The sequence below is a fragment of the Nyctereutes procyonoides genome, unplaced genomic scaffold (genome assembly GCF_905146905.1).
Source record: "Nyctereutes procyonoides isolate TBG_1078 unplaced genomic scaffold, NYPRO_anot_genome, whole genome shotgun sequence".
In the NCBI taxonomy this organism is placed as follows: Eukaryota; Metazoa; Chordata; class Mammalia; order Carnivora; family Canidae; genus Nyctereutes; species Nyctereutes procyonoides.
Window position 1 is genome coordinate 11267373 of NW_026575145.1, and position 23010 is coordinate 11290382.

General features: G+C 39.7%; 1 long non-coding RNA gene across 1 annotated transcript in view; it reads right to left on the reverse strand.

The window, feature by feature from the left end:
* Nucleotides 1-2116: 2116 nt before the first annotated feature.
* The window catches only part of LOC129499341 (uncharacterized), a 154319-nt gene continuing 133425 nt past the window's right edge, over nucleotides 2117-23010 (reverse strand). Inside the window, exons 6-7 of the long non-coding RNA XR_008662376.1 lie at nucleotides 13042-13096; nucleotides 2117-2298 (exon numbers count right to left, since the gene is read on the reverse strand). This is a non-coding gene — a long non-coding RNA (uncharacterized LOC129499341). The remainder of the gene's footprint in view (nucleotides 2299-13041; nucleotides 13097-23010) is intronic.

Consider the following 23010-nt stretch of genomic DNA (forward strand, 5'->3'; position numbering starts at 1 on the left):
TATTGGCTTCTGGTATAGACCTGCCACCTTATTACCAAGAAAATGTAGTTTTCTCTACATCTGAAAACACAAAATACTATTCCAGAGTGAAGAGGAACCATATGAGGCATTTAAATTAACACTGCACACTCCACAACTTTTTTTTCCTGCATTGCAGAAAGGCAAATTGCTAAAACTTTTTAGCCCTGCAAAATTTTGTTAGATTAGTAATTTCAGACATCATCATCTTAGCAACAGGAAGTCATGGACAAGGTAGGTGGCCTGGAAATTGATCTTCCAAATGAAATTTAGGCACATTTAAGATTCTTGGTTAAGGCCTTGCCTGAAGAGAACCCGTTTAAGTCTACTGCCAATTGTATCTACCAATGTGTTTTCTTGCCTTGATGTTTTGTCATCTTCTTGCTTCTTGTCTCAGGTTCTGTTTCTTCAGGATCAGAGAGAGACTGATTGAATGGCTCCAATTATCAGGATTTGAAAACCTAATATCAGAATCCACCACTGTGTGTAAGTCAGCCCTGAGCAGTCTCTTCTTTAGCAACAGGACACTTGCACAATATGGGAGCATCTTTTCTTCTTCACTTGTCCCTGACCTTGTAAAATATGATACAAAGTTTGTCATGATTTTTAAGTCTCATGCATGGAAAATCTTCCTGAAAAGATACGAACTAAAATGCATTCCTTAAAAGTTGTGTGCAGGTAAGTGTCAAGTGGAAGTCTGTGGGTAGTCAAGATCAACTCCATCAACGGTCTGAAGGCTAAACACATTGATTTTTATAATCCCAGGAAATTTTATCCAGTTTTCTCAATGTGTTGAACTTTGAATTTATGTCCACAAAGCTGAAGTTGGTTCTGTGAACCCCAATTAAGGTCAACCATAGCTCTTTACTCAGCCATAAAGAACTCTTTGGAAGATTTTTATTTTTATTTGTAGTCTTATGGTTTTATTAACCCAAATATGACATGCACATAAGCTGTCTGTCTATTCATTTTCTTTGCTGCACAGCCTGGCATTGGGATTGGTGACTGTGATGGCCAGCCAGGCTGCTCTTTCCACGGTGGCTTTGTGGTTCTTGGAAGAGACATTATGAGCAATCTCGGCACAGTAAGATCTGTTGCACATCAGCAGCACTTCAAGCTCCTTGACGTTGTGGACTAGGAACTTCCAGAAGCTACTGGGCAGTGTGCCCTTTGTTTTCTTGTTGCTCCTGTAAGCAATGTTGGTGGGCATCAAGATCTGTTCCTTGAATCTTCTGTTGTACCCTATTGTCAGTGCCTCTGCGTTCCACTGGTTGCACTGATTTTGACATACTGGTCTTTTTAACAATCTTGGGCTTCACCAGAGGTCTGAGGGCAGCCGTCATGCCAAGTAGGAGATGACTGCCACCTCCACAGGCAGCGTCAAGGGGCAGCTGGAGAATTTTTACTGTAATGGTCATTCTGTGTCAAAAATGATCACTAAGCCCTAAAATCTATACACCATAGGAAGCTAAGAATTAATAGGTTGGCTATAACTGAACGTTTTAATTATAAAATCAAAACAGCATATAAAGTTTAAAAATTTTACTCTCTTTTCTCCTAGCCCCCACCATCCCATTCTCCAGGAGTAACCATTAGTAAGTCTCTCATATATTTTAATAGACGTTTTAGCTTTTTTAAAAAAACAATTTCTAAAACCAATGGTTGGGCGTGAACTCACAACCCCGAGGTCAATAGTCGCACGCTTTACCGACTAAGCCAGCCAGATGCCTTAATTGATAGACTTTTAAAATTCATATGCAAGCATACATTATTTTAAGTCACAAATAAAATCATATAATATATTTACTATTCTGAATTTGCTTTTTATTCATTTAGCAATGTATTTTGGCTATCATTCCATTCCCTACACATGGGTCTACTTCATTCTTCTAGCAGCTGCACAGATATCAAATAATATGCTATTATGGATATAACCATTCCCATATTGATGGATACTTGTTATTTTTTTAGTCTTGTTTTTTCAAATAATACTTCAGCAAACATATGTATATTTTTTGTGTGCTTTTATAAGTGTATTTGTAGAATTAATTGCCCAAAGGGAAATAATATATAAAAAAACACAAGTTTTGAATGATATTGCCACCAACTGATACAAAGGTTGCATCAATTTACCTTTCACTGGAAGTTTTTGAGAGGCAGGGATTTTTAAAAAGGGCTTCACTGAGTTCAGCGTGTTACATATCTGCCCTCCATTCCATCTCTTCAAACTTCTGGGATGGTTCCATCTCTTCAAGAGCAGCTGGGATGGTTCATGATGACCTAATGGAAAGAGAACACTCCTGTGACATCTGTGCTGGGACAGCAGTGATGGCTGAGGAGGGGACAGCACAGGAACACTGGGGGGAAGAGCTGGGAAGTATGGCTGCCATGGGTTTAGGAATGGTCTGAGTTCTCACCACGTCTCTTTGCTATCAGCCTTCCTGACAAGTGTGGGGGCTGCCGAGCAGAATCAGGAGCCAGTCACATGATTGTCATAAAAATGGAGAAGAAGGTAAAATGGGACCATGTCACATATACACATTCACATATGCACACACATGCACACACACACATACAGTCTCCCTCTCTGCTCAGATTCACATTCGGGTATGCATCTACCTTTACACCCTGTCTTGGCCAGGCTGCTAGCGAAATACTGTTCTCTGACATTCCCAGCTCATCTTTACCAGGCGGGAGTCCTCCAGGTTTCCTCCCTATTTTACCAGTCAGCTTCTCTGAGTGTGAATGACCCAGAAAATACACCTGACATTGTCCTAGTTCCTGGATTTGATGAGACATCCTCATCCTTGAAACCTCCACTCCTTATTCAGTATTTTCATTTGGCCTGGCATTTTATAAGTCCCATTTTCATCCTTAAATAGAAACTTAGAAGAAGTGCCTCTTGATCTATACCCTAGATCTCAGCCTTTTAAATTGAGGGGTTACTTTAATGTTCTCAAGGTTATAGTTACACTAGGAAGTTTATTTTGTATTCAGTATTAACATGCTAGGTACTGTGGTAGGGACTGTGGATGCAAAGATGAATGAGACAAAGTTCTGCCTCCTAGAAGCTCATAAAATACTGAGAAGACAGGCAGCACTAACTAAAACACAGGCCATTCTTTGATAAGTGTTAAAACAGAGGTATTTGATCAAAATTCTATGAAGTCCCACTTCTGGAAATGTATCCTACACATTCATACATACTTGTGCATGTACAAAAGGACACACAGACCAGAGTCATTCACTGCAGCTTTGTTTGTGATGGTGAGTTAAAAAACATCCTGAATGTCTACCAACAAGGACACTCTATGTGGTTTAATAAATGCTCTCTATATACTGATATGGAGTAATCTTCAGGATATCTTTTTATATGAAAAAAAGCAAACTCCAGAATATGTGGAATATATGTTGCCTTCCATATGAGAAATGTAGAAAAATAAGAATATGTATTAATGTTTGCTTTATATGCATGAAAACATTGGGAAATCCCTTAAGAAACCAATGCAAGTGCTAATCTATGGGGTGGGGGTGGGCATCAGGGATTAGTGGGGTGGATGGGAAAAAAGGGTGAAACATTCTCAATGTATACCTTTTTATGTTAATTTAATACATGTGAATGTATTATTTAAAAATCATATTAAATAAACTTAAGTCATAACATAAAATTCCCCCTCTCTACACTTTGCATTCTCTGAGGTATTTACTCAAGTTCAGCTATTTCTATGTGGGATAAAGAACATTACATGGGACTGGACAAGGAGGCTCAGAACAGTAGAAAGAAGGCTTCTTAGAGACTACCGGATTTTTCTTACCACAATCTTAGACCCAATCTCTCATGAAAATGATTTGGAGCAGAGCTAGGAGGAAGAATACCGTTCTCTACAAATTTCTCAGAGATGGAATATCTTATAAACAGGACCTATGCCAGACACAGGAACAGTTTTAAAAGTAGATTTCATTCTTTAAACTTCCCCAGATAAGGCTCCTCCGAGTGGCCCCCTCTGGTTTCGCATGAGAGCTTTGTAGGAAGGGCATGAGTTGCCTATACCTTCAGTTGATCTGCTTAAGTCATGAAACTGAGCCAAGTGAACATTTTCTTCTATAAGCTTTAAATAAAGGAGTTATGCTGAGTTATAAATAAGAGAGATCGGCTCCTTGCCAGACAAATGATACTTTTCTTTGATGAGGCTGTGGCTCTGTGAATTCTCCAGAACACCACATTCAGGTGATGTGGAGAAAGACAGTGGGGTAGGATTAGATTTTTTTAAAAAAATATTTTATTTATTTATGCATGAGAGACACACACACAGAGAGAGAGGGAGAGGCAGAGACACAGGCAGAGAGAGAAGCAGGCTCCATGCAGGGAGCCCAACATGGGACTCGATCCCGGGTCCCCAGGATCACACCCTGGGCCAAAAGGCAGTGCCAAACCACTGAGCCACGGGGACTGCCTGGGTAGGATTAGATTTTGAGAATTCTCCAATCACTGCTGTGAACTGAGACTATGAGATTATGAAAGAAGGAGGTAGAGAATAAATAACTTGGGAGAAAAATGATGATTTCATGATTATAAAAGATGATGTCAGAAGTTTGTGGGAGAGTGAACTAATCATTACACAAGCTACCCGGTGACAGAAAAGGCCACTGGTGTTGAGGAGGAACTTTACTTCCCTATACCTACCTTTCTGCACTGATTCTCCTCACTACTGCTACTGTTACTGCCCCTGCCTTTTCAGCTCACTGTGGCTAGGTTTGTCCCTAAGACTACACCCAAGTGAAAACCTCTGGTTCCCCAGGAAACTGGTGGTGAGTGTGGCACAGAGGTGGATGAACATGAAGGCAGATGACTCACCACCTTCCTTTCGCCAGTTTCTTTAATTGTGTCCCCCCCCATCCCCCCAGATATCATTTACTCTTTCAGCAGGTTCAAATCAGTCCTCTGGAAAGGGTCTGAAAAGTTTGGATTTAAATTTTGAACATGTGAACATGTTAACAAAGCTAGTGCCAGTGATCAGGGCCACTTGTTACATTGCAGCAGTAAAAGGCATTCAGGTCAGAGACAATAGTGATGATAGGTATTTAGCCCAAATGTACATCAGTTGTAACTTTTTCAATGTATTTCTTTTAGCAGCTAATTGAAATACTTTGTCAGTGAAAGTTTTGACACAACAAACATACATGTAACAACACGGATAAATTAATTAATTAATTAATTTATTTATTTATTAACATGGAGAAATTTAAATAAGACATACATCTTAACAAAATGATGGCTTTATTTGTACTCCTTTTGTAATTTTAACTAAATATTACAGGGAGTAGTCCTTATTTTAAATACTAAGTATGGGGCCATTTATTATCTACAATGTGAAAATATTTCAGGGGTCTTGTGATTAACGCCATAGTATTTAGGCACAGTTTATAGAGACTTCCAAGCAAAGACAAGAGGCCTGAGTGGATGGTGAGACACCTGACAAAGATCTACATGTACAACCTGGGACTGAATCCAGACTTGCTCAGATAAGCCCAGGTCTAGTTCCTGCCTTATTAAGAATGTCCCTAAGCCAACGTTCTCTGCACCTGGCCCAAAGCTGCCTTATGCACTAACCTCCAGGACAAGGTTGCCAGAGAAAATACAGGATTCTCGGTTAAATTTAATTTCAGATAAGCAAAGATAATTTGTAGTATAAATATGTCCCAAATATTGCATGCAACATACTTAGGCAGACATATTCCCTAGCTCTTCTGTGCTTATTCTCTGAGGCAAGATGCCTCACAGATTTAAAACCCTCAAGTCCAGAATTCCAATCTAGCCTCACAGTTTGATTCTCATTGGATACTGCCTCGCCCTCTATTGCTTAGGTTTGTTTTCTCCTAACAGAGCATTTTATTCATACTGCACATTTTCTTTTTTTTTTTAAAGATTTTATTTATTTGAGAGAGAGAGAGCATGAGTGGGCAGAGGGGCAGAAGGAGAGGTAGAAGCAGACTCCCTAGCTGAACAAGGAGCCCAATGCAGGACTCGATCCCAGGACCTTGAGATCATGACCTGAGCTGAAAGCAGATGCTTAACCTACTGAGCCACCCAGGTGCTCCTCATTCTGCACATTTTTAAATAATTTTAAACATCAGTAATTAAACATTAGCTGCCTGGAACAATTATAATTTTAGAGAAAATTCAAAAACTCATTTTATTCCCCACCCCTAACCCCCACTCCACCAATTTTGATTTTTCAAAGCGTATCCTTGGAATTTGATGCTGGATTCAAAACGGTGGACAGATGTGGAATAAGGCTCTCAGACTAAGTTTGTTATCTTGAGGTTGTTATCTTGAGGTAAAGGTAGCTACGCAAAGATTTAATTTGAAATTTTCTAAGCCGAGCCAAATGCCACCACTACTAAAATCTAGCAACTAAGGAAATGGAATAGCATTGTGGTAGAATAAAGAATAAAAAACGTAGAGCTGGAAGGTTTGGGGTTGAGGCCTAGCTCTGTACTTGAACTAGCTGTGAGATCCTAGGAAAGTTATTCAATCTCCAGGAACCTCAGTTTCACCCTCATTAAAATGGGGATCATAGGGCAACTATGACAAGAGATACTGTGTGTAGGAATGGTTTGGAAACTTTAAGTCCAATCTAGATGTTTGCAGTGGTGATGATGATGATAGTAAGAATAGAGGCCATAGGGCACCTGGGTAGCTCAGATTCTTGGTTTCGTCTCTAGTCGTGATCTTAGGGTCATGAGATTGAGCCTGGTGTCAGGCTCCACACTGACCCTGGACTCTGCTTAGGATTCTCTCTGCCCTTCCCTTTCCTCACTCACATGTGTGTGATCTCCCTCTTAAAAAAATTTTTTTTAAAATAGTGGCCAACACGTAGAAAGGCACTACAGAAAGTCAGTTGTCAGAGTATTTTAATTCAGATCCTAAATTTTTTTCATGAGAATTTATATACATAAGAGTACTGTTCTTTTTTAAAAGATATTTATTTATTCATGAGACACAGAGAGAGAGAGAGAGAGGCAGAGAGACAGGCAGAGGGAGAAGCAGGCTCCATGCAGGGAGCCCAATGCGGGACTCAATCCCAGGACTCTGGGATCACAACTTGAGCCAAAGGCAGACACTCAACCCCTGAGCCACCCAGGTGCCCCAAGAATACTGTTCTTACACAGATTGGAAAATGAAAAAGAAACCCAAAAGCTAATCCAATTCCAAATTTTTAGAAGAAGGCTTACTCAAAGATTTGAGTCTAAAAATGGGATGCTTAGAGTAGAACATTTATTTAAGATCACATTGAAAAATGGTTAACAGAAAGGCACACTGAGAAACATTGGTTTTAAAGCCTTTTACTTTTATTTTGGGTCAACACTCATTCAACAATGAGCCCATTTATTTTGTAAAAGCCTCAGACACATTATTTTTAAAAGTACTATTATTTATTACTACTACTACTACTACTATTATTATTATTATTATTATTATTATTATTAAACATAACAGCTGGGACTGTTCAATGCACAGAGAAGGCTTTCATGAGGTCTCAAGAATACCCATTTACTCAGAGATAAAGCAGAGGGAGCAAAAGAGATTTGACCAGAGCTCCTTTGATTCCGTTTGAGCACTTCCATCCTCTGTTCAGTGAGAAAGGTGAAGGCTGCAGGAAGACTGAGCCATCAGGGCGCTGAATGTCAAGTCTGATTGAAGAGTATTTATCCCTGTTTAATTTTACTTCACTTTTATTTTTTTTATTTTATTTTTTACTTTTTTTTTACTTCACTTTTAAGCACACAACCAATACATGTGTGTTATAGAAAATAAGAGAATGTGGATGAGCAAAAAGGTGAATATAACAATCACCCCTAACTCTAGCCTCCAGAATTTTTAAAAATATTTTTAATGTATTTATTCATGAGAGACACACAGAGAGAGGCAGAGACACAGGCAGAGGGAGAAGCAGCTCCCTGCAGGGAGAGCTAGCCAATATTGCTTTGGTAGCAACAGATGCTGAGAGAAAATGGTAAGGTATTCTCCTCTGCTGTACCACAGACCACTGAGCAGCACTGGCCCATCTGGTGCTCTGGGGTTTTGTTGGTATCACCCTGCATAATCTGGAGTGGTGGTGCCCAGGAGACGGGTGGATGCCTTGCTGGTTGTGCAGAAGGCAGTGGTTTGGAGAGGCACAATGGTAGAGCCTTAGCAGGACCTAGCAGAGAGGCAGCAGTATTCTACTTTAGAGTAGATATGGTTGTACTTGTAGGATGCAAGTACGTAAAAGCATAAAAATGGCATCTTCCACAAGAATTATAAGCAAGCAAATATGAGACACAATCCAAGATGTGTGTGTGTGTGTGTGTGTGTGCAAGGCAAACTCTAGAGCAGGCTCCATTTTAGCTTTCACATCTATTTCCTTTTCCCTAAAACCAGTCCTAAAAGTTGTTATTAAAGTGATAAAATGATGGGTCTCTCCTGGCATTTGACTAAGCTACTCGTGGACTCAAAGCCTCCCTCAAGGTCTGTAATACTTGGATTGGATTCAGGCATCACCATTTCACATTCCAGAATTTCTGGGCTAATATTACTACTTATCTTGTATGGTTGTTAGGGGATTAAACAATATAATACTTGAAAAGAGCTTAGGACAGCACTGGGTACAGAGTAAACCCTCCTCAGTATCAACTCTAGTGTGACTGCTGTCTAAATTTGCCTTCCAAACAGGCCCCATTTGCTACCTAGTGGGTGGTGAGAGAGATTTAGGTTTCAGTTGTGACTCAGCATTTACTAGCTTTATGTCCTTGGACAGATTAATTAATTTCTTGATAATGTGAATTGTCCTTATGAATGGAGCACACTGTATGCCAGACATTGTACCATGGGCTGTAGACCCATGGATGAACAACCCCAACACCACCCTGCCTACAGAGCACTCAGTGCCTGGGGGTAGGATACAGGCAACTAAATAAACAGAAAAAAGCAAAAATAGTGGAGCTATAAGGATAGCACATGTATCCAGCTCGAGTTAGATCAATGGTTAATAGACTGATCAAATAAGTCAAGAAAGTAGAGAGAACCACAAAAAATGTTACCTACATGTTTCAAATGTTCTATTTCAACATAAACAGATTCAAGGTTGCCAAGGAACAAGGGAGGGGAGGATGAGGAATGATTACTTAAAGGGTTCAGGGTGTTCTGGGGTGACGAGAAAGTTTTAAAACTAGAAAGAGGTGGTGATTGCATAACATTGTGAATGCACTAAATGCCACTGAGTTGTACACTTGAAAATGGTTAATTGTATGTTATGTGAAGTTTACTTCGATAAAATATTATATAAATGTACATCACTTTGTCAACCTTTTGGTGTATGGCTAAGGACTCTTTACATATGTCCCCATAACTGAAGCCCCAGGTCATCTTTCTGGTATAAATCACACCCAGAATAAATGTATTCTATGTTATTTCCAGCTTTAATCTATTTAAATTGGGATAAGAATTTAGGTACCTACAAATCTTTCTCAGTAGAATCTGTTTAGATATCCGGGTGTTTTTTCACATTTATAGCTTTTACATCCATGTGACAGCAATTTTTTAGCAGCTTATACTTAGGAGCCTGCATTAGTTTTCATAGAAATAATAACTTTCCTTCTGTACTCATATCTAATGAATTTATATAATATTTCATTGAATAACATAATTTTAATACCAAGTAAAACTGGTATAACATAGCTTGCAACAAACATGTCTGACTCTAGTTAGGCACCTGACTGAATTCACCTTGTGGGAGCATAAGTAAGGTGGATGTCCTAGAGTGTAGTTTACCACCTTTCAGCGGTGAGCTCAGGGGCTGGAGTTAGTAGGCTTTACTAAGGACATGATGAGTTGGTTGAGTGGAAGTCAGTTTTGAGAACATTTACAATATAATAAATGCCCCTAGAAGGTTATTTAACCTGGATTTGGGGAAGTGATTACAGTTGAGACCTAAAGGTTTGGAAGGACTTGACCAGAAGAAAGATTGGAGGATAGCGTTTTAGGCACTGGAAACAGCCAGAGAGAAAAGAGAGAGCAAGAAGCCTGGCAGGTTGTGATGTACGGAGGGGGATGTGTTGAAAATGAAGCTTGAGGAGGATCTTGCAAGCCATAAAAAGGAAGATTTTATTTTAGGAATGGTAGAAATCCACGGAAAAATTTTAAGGAGATGACTGACATAATCACACTGGCATTTTAGAAAGACCCTTTCCACTGCTTTCCAGAGGATAGATGAGAGATGATGGGTGGTGGGACAGTGGATGGCTGGGGACACTGGTGAGTGATGGTGGTGGTCTGAACTAAGTGTAATGCTATAGGCAGTGAGGGAGAGCACACTGCAGGACGGAGGAAAAGACCTGGTTAAAACCCATGTGTTTCTGGCTTAGAGGTGGTGTCATTTACTGACATGGAATAAGACTAGGTTTGGGAAAATGAGTGCAGCTTGGAACATACTGAGTTTCAGTTTTAGTTTGTTTGCTAAATATTTTATTTATTTATTTATTTGGCAGAGAGAGAGAGAGAGAGAGAGAGAGAGAACACACAAGTAGTGGGAGAGGGAGACTCGAGGACTCGATCCCAGGACCCCGGGATCATGACCTGAGCAGAAGGCAGATGCTTAACTAACTGAGCTACTCTGGCCCCCTGAGTTTGATGTTTAAAGACGCTATGGGCTGTCCATTTAAGTAGTTAGACATGTGACTCTAAAGCTGAATTTCAGTCATTAAATGTGGTCCAAACGTCACGTAAGGTAAGGAATGGAGATACGCAATTACTTTTAGCAATGAGGAGCACTCCAGTGACACTGGGGAAAGCAGTTTTAGAATGAAAGTGGGCATGGGTGCCAGATGCTAGTGGGTTGAGGCATGTAGGGGAATGAGGAAATGAGTGTATGTAGTTGATCATTTAGAGAATTGGGGCTTTGAATGGGAGGGGAGCGTAGGGGAGTGTAGTAGCTGCAAGATGAGCAGGGGGTAAGAAGAACAGTCAGTGAGAAGGGCGAAGGGTGTAAATAAAAACAAGAGAGGGACTAGGAGAGGCTTAAATGGAGAGAGCATACTGGCAATGGGGTGCTGTAGTGAGAGGGTAGCACATAAGACCACATTAAGCACCAAGCGCCAAGCATGCGTGCAATGAGACTTGTACTTCCCCTATGCTCTACGCGCTGGCTGCCCCCCCCCTCTTTTATCTCATTTTGTTCTTATCCACAATGTGACACGGCCACTTTGGTTTGTGCCTTCTTGGTTGCATGCCTAGAGTTTTAGAAGGCTTTCTATGTAATTCTGGATGAAGTTTAGATTGGCCTCGTGTCTCACCTGTCCCCACTGCCCCCAGATGGACACAACGCATAGAGTGAACTCCCGTCTGGCTTATTCCTACCCTCACCTTCTCTGGCACATTCAGCTGCTCGGCAGAGGTGATGGGCTCCTAGCCACCTCCAAGTCATCCACGTCCTCACTGAGACTTCACTCCAACTATCCCAGCCTTCCTGTTTCTTTCACTCCTCAAAGATTCACTTCTGCTCATTGTGAAGAGGCTCTCTTCTCCCAGTGGCCTTGTTTCAATGTTTATCTTTAATAGTGAAAAGTGATTCTCAACAAATCTTTGTTCATGCTGCTGACTTTTTCCATACACCAGGCTTCTAGAAGTAAACATCTAAGGAGGAATAAGAAAGCTGGTTTCACATTCGGCACTGGAAGGGTACGGCTCTTTTCCCACCAGCACAGTACTCACTTTTCAAGTTCCGTTGGTATTATTACAAACAAGAAAGAGGCTGCATTTTCTATGTGGCATCATGTCCTTCATCTTAAAAATATTAGCCACCTAACTGCTTACAGTGTTGCACACTATTCATAGAGAACTACGTAGATTTGACCACCATGTTCTAAAAGTTTATAGTCCAAGAAAGACATACCAATGCAGACATGCATCCTTCGGAGTCACCCGAAGCAGACACATGTTGGAACTAGCCCAGACAAGTCTAGGGCAATTACATTTAAAAGATCAAGACCAGGGATGCCTGGGTGGCTTAGCGGTTAAGCGTCTGCCTTCAGCCCAGGGCTTGATCCCGGAGACCTGGGATCGAGTCCCACATTGGGGTCCCTGCATGGAGTCTGCTCCTCCCTCTGCCTCTCTTGTGTCTCTGCCTCTCTCTCTGTGTGTCTCATGAATAAATAAATAAATAAAATCTTAAAAAAAAAGATCAGGATGAAAGTACACTTATTATATAGACTGAGGAGGGAAGAGACCAGTGGACACCAGCTGGGACAGCCAGCCTTCACCTGGGCCAAATATAAAGAACAAGTATGTGATCTGCTCATTCCTGCTGAAGGTCTCTATCCTAACCAACTTTCTCCTCTCTTCCAGTGCTCAGTAACTTGTGGCTGCTCTCAGAAATGTACTGTATCATCATCTGCTTGGTTCTTTTACTTTCTACCCATCTTTCCCATATTACCTTCCTGTTCCCCAGCTCGGCCTCAGGTCCCGGACTGTCCCTGCCCTTGATCAGTGGGGATGGTGGGTGGCACTGGTTTGAAGAACTCACCAGATCTCCTGGAGCTAGTAAACCTGGAGCTGTGTTTGGGAACACGGGCCCTGACCTGACTGTGGCCCTCCTAGACCTTGTCTCCTGCTCACCGGTCAGCATCATCTTCAGGTATGCACTCATCTGGCTGGGCCGCCTCCTACCACTCTCCACTGCAGCTGTCCCACCAATGCCCACTTCCCTGACACCACAAGAGAGCCCACTGACATTCCAGGAACAAATCCAACCTTGGCTGCCTCATTCCCACCAAGGATAAAAAACATTAATAACTTACTATCTTTCATTTACTTTTTGACCCTTCCATTCCTGGCCATGAAAAGACACATGCTATAACTTATTCCTGAAAAGATCTGATGACACATGTGGACAAACATATTAGCACATTATCACTGGCATCCAGACTAATATTCCCTGTGTGCTCGGAACAGGCCTACAGGAGAGGGAAAAGCAAAAAACCTACCTGCTTCATTCCAGGTCCAAGAATGGTGTTTGCCCAGCGGCATCCAGAAAGCCAGCTAAAAAGGAGGAAAATCATCAAAAGTCAAGGGGTTGCCTTAAGAATATTCATTTAATATAAAGGCACCGACTTCAATCTTGGGCAGATTTGTGTCCTGCGGAGTATCTATTCCCTTTGACCAATAATCTTGTTCTTCTTGAGTCTGATCTTTATCTGTTTTATTGTGTTTCAGTTATGAGGGTAGTAGAAATGAATTTTTTAAAATGTAAATAGCTCCCCTTCCCCATATGAACCTAGATCTGAAAATAAGGTTTTTGATGATCTGGCTACTGCAGTCATCCATACTAACTCTTTTACCACTGACTGCGAGTTAATTATCATTAAATATCCATCCACTGAGGGTGAGTTACAGGTTACAGGTTATGGCAGGTGTTTGGGGAACAGCACTAATGCAATTTATTTTACTGTTCACTCATGTCAGAGTAATCAGCTAATAAAACAAGGATTACAGATTAATACTTTTAACATTTTTGTTTGGGGGATGCCTGGGTAGCTCAGTTGGTTAAGTGTTGGATTCTTGGATTTGGCTCAGGTCATGATCTCAGGATTGTGAGATGGAGCCCTGTGTGGGGCTCTATGCTCAATGTAGAGTCTGCTTGGGATTCTTTCCCTCTCCCTCTCCTTCTGCTCCTCCTCTTGCTTAAACTTGCTCTCTTTTTCTCTGTCAAATAAATAAAGTCTTAAAAAATTTTTGTTTGTAAGTCTCTTGTCCCATCCACATTAGATTTAAATATTTTTTTCAAATTAAATTTACTAGGTATATTTCCTGTGCATGAATCACATAATTATGTCCTTTGCCCATTTACCCACTGAGGTATTGGTAATATTCATAAATATGTTTGAAGAAGTTTATCAACTTAAAGTGGGACTACAAACCCTGATTTTCCCTTAGGGTTCCATTCCCCACTATCCTTGACTGATGTCTGAGAAGTTTATGGCTTACTCCATTCATACCTAAGTTGGTATCTACATTCACTCATTCACTCACTCATTTATTCATTCATTCACACATTTATTCATTCATGTATTTGTTATACGTGGCACACAGACTCACATGTAGCCTCCAATGAGTCCTGCTTTCTGGTGTTCACCCATGAGTGTGGGCAGGACCTATGACTTGCTTTAACAGTAGAATATTGTAAAGGTGATGCAATGTTCCTCCCATGATTGTGTTACATAATAAAGACTCTGTCTTGATGGAAGACTCAACCTAGAAACTGACCTTGCTGGCTTAATGAAGTAAGCAGCCATGTTGGGGAAGCCCACATGGTGAGGAACTGGGGGAAGCTTCCAGCCAACAGCCAGAAAGAAGCTGGGATCCTTGGTCTTAAAGCTTCAAGGAAATGAATTCTTCTAAGAATGAGTGAGCTTAGAAGGGATTTCTTCCCCAATTTAGCCTCCAGATGAGAGCACTGTCCAGAAGAAACCTTGATTGTGGTCTTGTGACATTATAGAGGGGCCATCTAAGCCATGCCCTGACCTGAAGAAACTGTGATATAATGAATGGGTATTGTTTTTCACTACTAAGTACATGGTTATTTGTTGTACAGCAATAGAAAACAAATGCACTGTGCTATGCTAAATACCAAATAGGCATTCTCTCACTTAGTACCTGGAATAACCTCATGAGCCTGACACTAATATTATTCCCATTTTACAGATGAAGAAATCAAGGCTTAGGAATTGGATTCTAGAACATTCTGCTCTCAACCACTGAACTCTCATTGCATATTTCATTTTAATGTATTGCATTATTCATAAATTCAAGCTTATCATGGTTTAAAGCTTATCTCCTGATCATACTGACTATATTTAAGAAAGGCTTTACTAGGCAAACCCAATACGCAAAGTAAATGTTTTTATAAATTCAACATTACAAGGAAATTTCCTATAACTCTTTGGTGCTATATTTTTACCATGTATCTCAGAGAAATATTACTAGATTCAAGAATAAAAAAGTTTCTCTTTTGTGTTAAAGTAGTGATAGAATGTAAACTATTTAGAAGGGAGAACAATTATGGCTGATATGAGTTGCACATCCCTGGGAATTGATCTGGAATTAAAATAGTCAAGCAAACATCCATTAGAATGTGCTGGATCTTGGATTCTGTCTTTAAACTTGCAGCAAGACAAAGACATTTCATCTTGTGTCCTCATTTTCCCATTTCTGATCAGGTATAGAAAAAAACTGGGAAGTGGTGAGATTTAGAGTTGCCTTTTTTAAAAAACAACTAATGTCCTATTTGGTTCAGTGCTCTGAGAAGCTGAGATGGGATTATGACCCCACTACTGTGTCTTCTAATGAGAGTTCTTGCTATTCTGCATTTATCAGATGTTAATTATTCATACTGCATGATTGAGGATTTTGGAGTCAGAGATTCACCTGCAATATTTGGAATACCAGTGGAGGCCTACATCAACACAGAATTTATAAAGCAGCTGGTGCTAGTCAAAGCTAATGACGGAATTTCAGTTTAATAAAAAGACCCCCAACTGAGCACACCATCTTGAAAAAAGTATACTTATCAAACGGCTTTCAATCAGTTCAAGAGAGACACCTTAATTGGGAAGAGGAAGATTTGCAGAGTAGTTTGTCATTGTGCCAAGTCCAGATCAATAACTGCATGTCTGCTTTTTGGTAGATGTAGTTTTTGCTGTCTATTAAGTAACCACATTTACTTCCTCTTCATTTGGGTAAACTCTGCTTCATTTCAATGTTAAATAATATCTTCTCTTAATTCCCATCTGTGTTTTCAAAGTAAATAGAAGCAAAATTTAGATTTACAGAGTGATTATAAAGGTCATTTTTAAAAAAAATTTAAAATAAATTTTATATTTTTGCAATAAGAAGGCAATGCTTTTGGAATTTTAATATTTTCAAAAATTGTTTTGAAAAAAATTACATGGGTAGAACTAAATTATAGTAGTTTAACAATAAGAAGAATATTCTGAGCAATGATAATCTGGATTCATATAGAATTATTTGGAGAAGACTGTACAGAATCATCTACTAATAAACAAAAATAAAATGGGTTTATTTTTAGAAGAAAGGATTTGGAATACTACAGAATGTAACTCAGTCATCAAGTCTTAGTTTCCTTATTTGTTCAAAGGAGATACTCAATTCAAACAGGTGACTTTCAAACTTGTCTCAGTGGTACATTAGAGGACATTATGGACCAGACAGGTCAGGAGGAGGCAGAGAAGATGATGATGATGGAGCAGGAGCCCAATGTGGAGGTCAAGGCAAAGCTTGGGGAGAGAGGGCTCTAGTTCCCTTTCTTACTCCAACCAGAGCAGATCTTTTCTTTCCCTTCTTCCCTCCATCTATTCCTTTCTTTCTTCTTCTTTTTTTTTTAAAGATTTTATTTATTTATTCATGAGAGACAGAGGCGGGGGGTGGGGGCGGGCAGAGACATAGGCAGAGGGAGAAGCAGGTTCCATGCAGGGAGCCCGATGTGGGACTCCATCCTAGGTCTCTAGGATCACGTCCTGGGCCGAAGGTGGCGCTAAACCACGGAGCTACCCGGGCTGCCCCATTCCTTACTTTCTTCTTTCCTTCCTTCCTTCCTTCCTTCCTTCCTTCCTTCCTTCCTTCCTTCCTTCCTTCCCTCTCTTTTTTATTCTTTCTTTCCCTCCTTTTGTGTTTTCTCTGTCTCTTTTCTGCTTCATTCCTTCCATTTTTCCTCCCTCCTTTCCTTCCAAAATCTATACCTATTTATATAGATCATAAAATAACATATAGAAATATCAAGTTTCTTTATAAGATTTCTTTTTTGGAAAATGGGGTTTTACTGCTAAAATATAGTTTGAAAATCAGTGGACTATGGGATCCCTGGGTGGCGCAGCGGTTTGGCGCCTGCCTTTGACCCAGGGCGCGATCCTGGAGATCCGGGATCGAATCCCATGTCGGGCTCCCGGTGCTTGGAGCCTGCTTCTCCCTCTGCCTGTGTCTCTGCCTCTCTCTCTCTCTCCCTCTGTATGACTATCATAAATTAAAAAATTAAAAAAAAAAAGAAAATCAGTGGACTAGATAATTATAAGTCCTTTTCCTTCTGTGAATTTCTTCCTTCTAGTAATTTTTCAATTGCCATTGGGATTCCAAGATCCAGGAACAAAATAGCAAGGGAGATTGAAAATATTTTAGAATCCACAACAAATATCTATCTTGCATGAACTGTAGCTCTGTTAAAAGCTGTGGATGAAAGGGCATCTTTTTTTTTTTTTTAATTTTATTTACGATAGTCATACACAGAGAGAGAGGCAGAGACACAAGCAGGCTCCATGCACCAGGAGCCCGACGTGGGATTCGATCCCGGGTCTCCAGGATCGCGCCCTGGGCCAAAGGCAGGCGCCAAACCGCTGCGCCACCCAGGGATCCCGATGAAAGGGCATCTTACAGACCCCTATAGAGATATGGGATTATGACTAATAGGTTTAGTTTCTTCAAAGTAACTACACAGTACACAGCCATGCTCTCTTTGGCATTTCATTGACTAGATGATGTGTAGGCAAAGTGATAGAATTATGGCCTAACTTAAAAAATGAAAAGTTTCTTGCATTTAGAGAATCATATACTATAAGATTCAGGAATACTCTGAGATCATTTATCTCATTTTATATATTCATTTATTCTTTAAATTAATAAGTTTTTATTGAATCTGAGTGTGTGTCAGCCACTATGTTAGGTGTTGAGGTTATAGTATATTGTCCCTATCCATATAGAAATTATGTTTTAGTGGAGGAAAGAGCAATTAAACCCATAATCATACACATAAGCATATAATTACATATTTTTATGAGTGCTATTCAGTAAAAGAGCAGGATTCATTGAGATCATGTGTTAGAGAATACATGAGAACACTAGGCTGTAAAGAGTGAAAGTGATTTGTCTCAAGTCACTGAGCTGAGCATCACAGAGCTGACACTAGACTCAGTCACTTGTTCTTTGTTTCACCAATTTGACTGTGAAAGGCTAAGGCTAAGTGATGGAAATCCAAAATCCATGAGCTCCTTTCCTTGCTTCCCCATCATTTTGAAATGTTGGGCAGCCTTGGAGATACCTAAATATCTGCACCAAGAATGGAAACTTCAAATTTTTGAAAATTGTTTTCTTCTTTGGTTAAGATCTCTTTGCTTATAGTGTGGTTGGCTAAGGGCTGAAAATGGTTTGCAGAGGTAACAAAGTCCATGATAAGAGAAAAGAAATTACTTAGTAGCCATAGAAAGACTACTAATTATTAAAATTTTCAGGTTGCAGCCACTTCAACAGCTTCTTTGAGTCTACTTTGCTGTGAAACAAGTGGTTTTGTTCCTATTAAAGATCCAGTCAAAATGTACACCAATTTCCCTTACAAGCTTTAAAAAAGACTTCATTTTAAGGTAATCTTTACACCCAATGTAGGGCTCGAACCCACGACCCTGAGGTAAAGATTCGCGGTCTTCCAACTGAGCCAGTCAGGCACCCCTCCATTATAAACTTTTACCCAGATAAGTTTACCAGACCTATCAACTAGAAGAAAATCCCAGTTATAGCATCATTATTAAATTATTAGCTAACAGCAACCAAAATGAACCCATTCTCCTCTTCGGAAACTGAAGCAGTTGGAATATGGATAGCAGCCCATACAGATAGCAGAGTTTGAGATTATTTTCTCCTGAAAGAACCCGAAGAGTAGGGATTGGATGGTTGATGGCAAATCCAAATACTTTCAAAATCTAACAAACACACAACTAAAAAGCATCCTTTCAGGAACACTGAGGAGCTTTGCCTATATGGATGCCATCTACTTCTAGAAAGCACCTGCCATTAGGTGGCACACTTTAAGTCCTTTCTAGTGTTTGATGGAATAAGTGATTGACTTGCCTCAATCCAGAGCCTCAACCATAGCCAAGTGCAGTGCTTTTGAAATGTTTTGTTTTTACATACTTTATTACATTCAGAAATTATTTCCACATATGCACTATATATAAATCTTTGCACTAATGAATAAATGGGATTCTATCATACATGTTGGGGTTTTTGGGTGTAGACTAATTTTTTTCCTTTTGTTTCTGCAAACCTCCTTCCTCCTCTTCTGTTTTCCTGCTACTCCAAACCCTACCACAACCCATGTCAGCAAGTTAGCATGTATCTTTGCATATTTTTCCTTTTTTAAAGATTTATTTATTTTAGAGAAAGATGGGGAATGAGAGTGCAAGCACAGGAAGGGGCAGAGGGAGAGAGAATCCTCAAGCAGACTTTCCGCTGAGTACAGAGCCTGAGTCAGGCTCCCAGGAACCTGAAACCATGACCTGAGCCAAAATCAAGAGTCCACTCAAATGACTGAGTCACCCAGGCACCCCATCTTTGCATATTTTTATCCATGCTCATATAGTCCTATGTAAACATAAATATGTACATAAAAGTATATATATTCCCATACATGTGTTTTGGGCACCATTTTTTAGAAATCATATTGTATACCTTTTTGAGATCGTCTTATATAGTCTTGTCCTGCATTTGTCTTTCTCACTAGGAAATATCTCAGGAGAATGTCCCCAAGTCAACTGGCATAGTTCTACTTCATTTTCTACTACTTCTGGTGCCCACGTACCATGACTTATTTTGTTTTCAGTTTTCTGCTATATTGAACAACGCTATGATTAGCTCCTTTGTACATTTGTCCTGTGTACCAGGGCTCTTATTTTTATAGGAGAGCTTTCCATAAGTGAGAACTGAGTCAAAGGATGTAGCTATTTAATTTTAATAAATGTTATCAGATTCCAAAAGATATAAAAATTCCCATTTCCACCAGGAATAATGACAGCATTTCTCCCTGCATCCATACCAGAATGGATGTTATTATTCTTTTTTTTATTTTTGCCATACCAATGGTTAGTTTAAACCTCACTGTTACTTTATTTTCCATTTCCCTAACTACTAGTGATTTAGATCTTTTCACAAATCTGTATGCCGTCTGGTTTTGCTCCTCTGCAAGTTGGCTATTTTCTTTCTATTTTGGGTTGTATGTTAGAGGAGCTCATTGCATAAGAATCTTACATTTTTCATTTGTGCAAAATTTTTTTCTAAATTTCTCATTTGCCTATTTTTGTTATCATTTGAAATATGTATTTTAATATACCTAAAAGTATATATCTTCTCTTTTACAGCTTCTAGGTTTACTTTCTTAGTTATGAAAATGTCCCCAAAATGTACATTCTTGAAACGTTTTTATCCTTTATTTTTTTAAAAAATAAAAATTTTATTTATTTATTTGACAGATAGCACAAGCAGGGGGAGCAGCAGACAGAGGGAGAGAGGGAGAAGCAGGATCCCATCTGAGCTTGATGTGGAGCTTGATCCCAGGACCCCAGGATCATGACTTGAGCCAAAGGCAGACGCTCAACTGACTGAGCCCCCAGTCACCCTATCCTTTTATTTTTATTTAAGCTTTTAACCCATTTAAAATCATTTTTGTATAGGAGTTCAACTTGTTTTCTATATCAAATCTTTCTATACCATTTCTATACCACCCTTTTTTCCACTGAATTGGTCTAACATTTTCATCATATATTAAGTTTTCATATATATCAGAATCTATTTCCCGATTCTATGTCCTATTCTGCTGATTTACCTATTCTTATGCAAATACTTGATTTGTTTTCAGTGCCTTTATGAGATCTTCAGATATTTGACAATGCATGTTAGATCCCTGAATATTCTTCTTTTCCTTCTATTTAAAATATGATTGAGTTGTCTTGTGCACTGTTAGAGGGAATGCAAACAGATGCAGCCACTGTGGAAAACAGTATGGAGGTTCCACAAATAGTCAAAAATAGACCTACCATATGATCCAGTAATTCCACTACTGGTGATTTACCCAAAGAATACAAAAAAAAAAAAAACTAATTCAAAAAGATATGTGTACTCATATGTTTATTGCAGCATTATTTATAATGGCCAAATTATGGAAGCAACCCACATGCCCTGGTAGATGAATAGATAAAGATCACACACACACACACACACACACACACACACACACACACACTGGAATATTATTCAGCCATAAAAAAAGAATTAAATCTTACCATTTGCAACAACACGGATGGATCTAGAAAAGTATAATGCTAAGTGAAATAAATCAGTTAGAGAAAGACAGGAAACAACAAATGTTGGAGAGGATGTGGAGAAAGGGGAACCCTCTTGCACTGTTGGTGAGAATGTGAACTGGTGCAGCCACTCTGGAAAACTGTGTGGAGGTTCCTGAAAGAGTTAAAAACAGAACTGCCCTATGACCCAGCAATTGCACTACTGGGGATTTACCCCAAAGATAGAGATGCAATGAAATGCCGAGAGACCTGCACCCCAATGTTTATAGCAGCAATGTCCACAGTAGCCAAACTGGAAGGAGCCTCAGTGTCCATTGAAAGATGAATGGATAAAGAAGATGTGGTCTATGTATACAATGGAATATTACTCAGCCATTAGAAATGACAAATACCCACCATTTGCTTTGATGTGGATGGAACTGGAGGGTATTATGCTGAGTGAAATGAGTCAATTGGAGAAGGACAAACATTATATGGTTTCATTCATTCAGGGATATAAAAAATAGTGAAAGTGAATAAAGGGGAAAGGAAAGAAAATGAATGGGAAATATCAGTGAGGGTGACAAAACATGAGAGACTCCTAACTTTGGGAAATGAACAAGGGGTAGTGGAAGGGAGGTGGGTGGGGGGTTGGGGTGACTGGGTGACAGGCACTGAGGGGGGCACTTGATGAGATGAGCACTGGGTGTTTTTTTTTAAAGATTTGTATTTATTTATTTATTTATGGGAGGGAGAGAGAGAGAGAGAGAAAGAGAGAGAGAGAGAGAGAGAGAGAGAGAGAGATGCAGAGATACAGGCAGAGGGAGAAGCAGGCTCCATGCAGGGAGCATGATGTGGGACTCGATCCTGGGTCTCCAGGATCAGGCCCTGGGCTGGAGGTGGCACTAAACTGCTGAGCCACCTGGGCTGCCCATGAGCACTGGGTGTTATGCTATATGTTGGCAAATTTTGACGTCCAATAAAAAAATACACAGAAAAAAAAAGAAAAATGAAAATAAATAAATAAATAAATAAATAATAAATAATAAATAAATCCGAGAAAGAAAAATACCATATGATTTTAGTCATAGATGGAATTTAAGAAACAAAGCAAAGGAACAAAGGAAAAAGAGAGAGAGAGACACAGAGGCAAACCAGGAAACAGACTCCTAACTATAGAGAACAAACTGATGGTTACCAGAGAGGAAGTGGGTGGAGGGGGTTGGGTGAAATAGGTGAAGGGGATTAAAAGGACATTTATGATGAGCACTAAGTGATATACAGATTTGTTGACTCACTATATTGTATACCTGAAACTAATATGACATTGTATGTTAACTATACTGGAATTAAAAAAAAATTTAAATACAGTTCAGGGGCATCTACAGCTCAGGTCATGGGCTTGGGGTCCTGGGATCGAGCCCTATATCAGGCTCCCTGCTCAGTGGGGAGTCTGCTTCTCCTTCTCTCTCTGTGCTCTCTCTCAAATAAATAAATAAAATCTTTAAAAAAATACAAATCAGTTATGTTTTCAGGTGTTTGTCCCTTTAAGTAAACTTTAAGGCCAATAAGTGTAAGCAAAAGTTGTGTTTCCTGGACAAAAGCTTTAGGAGCTAGCATATGATATGCCTCATCTTCTTTTCCTATCTTGGTGATGGCAGAAGCACTGATTGAGATGAAACTTCTTTCAGCCTGGGTTCCTAAGTGACAACGATGAGCAGAGCCACCCTCATGATCCATGCTGGACATGTAGAATCAGTGAGAAATAAAGTTTGGTTATGTTAAATCACAGAAGCTGTAGGGTTGTTAACTGCATATCACCCAGCTCATTCCAACCGA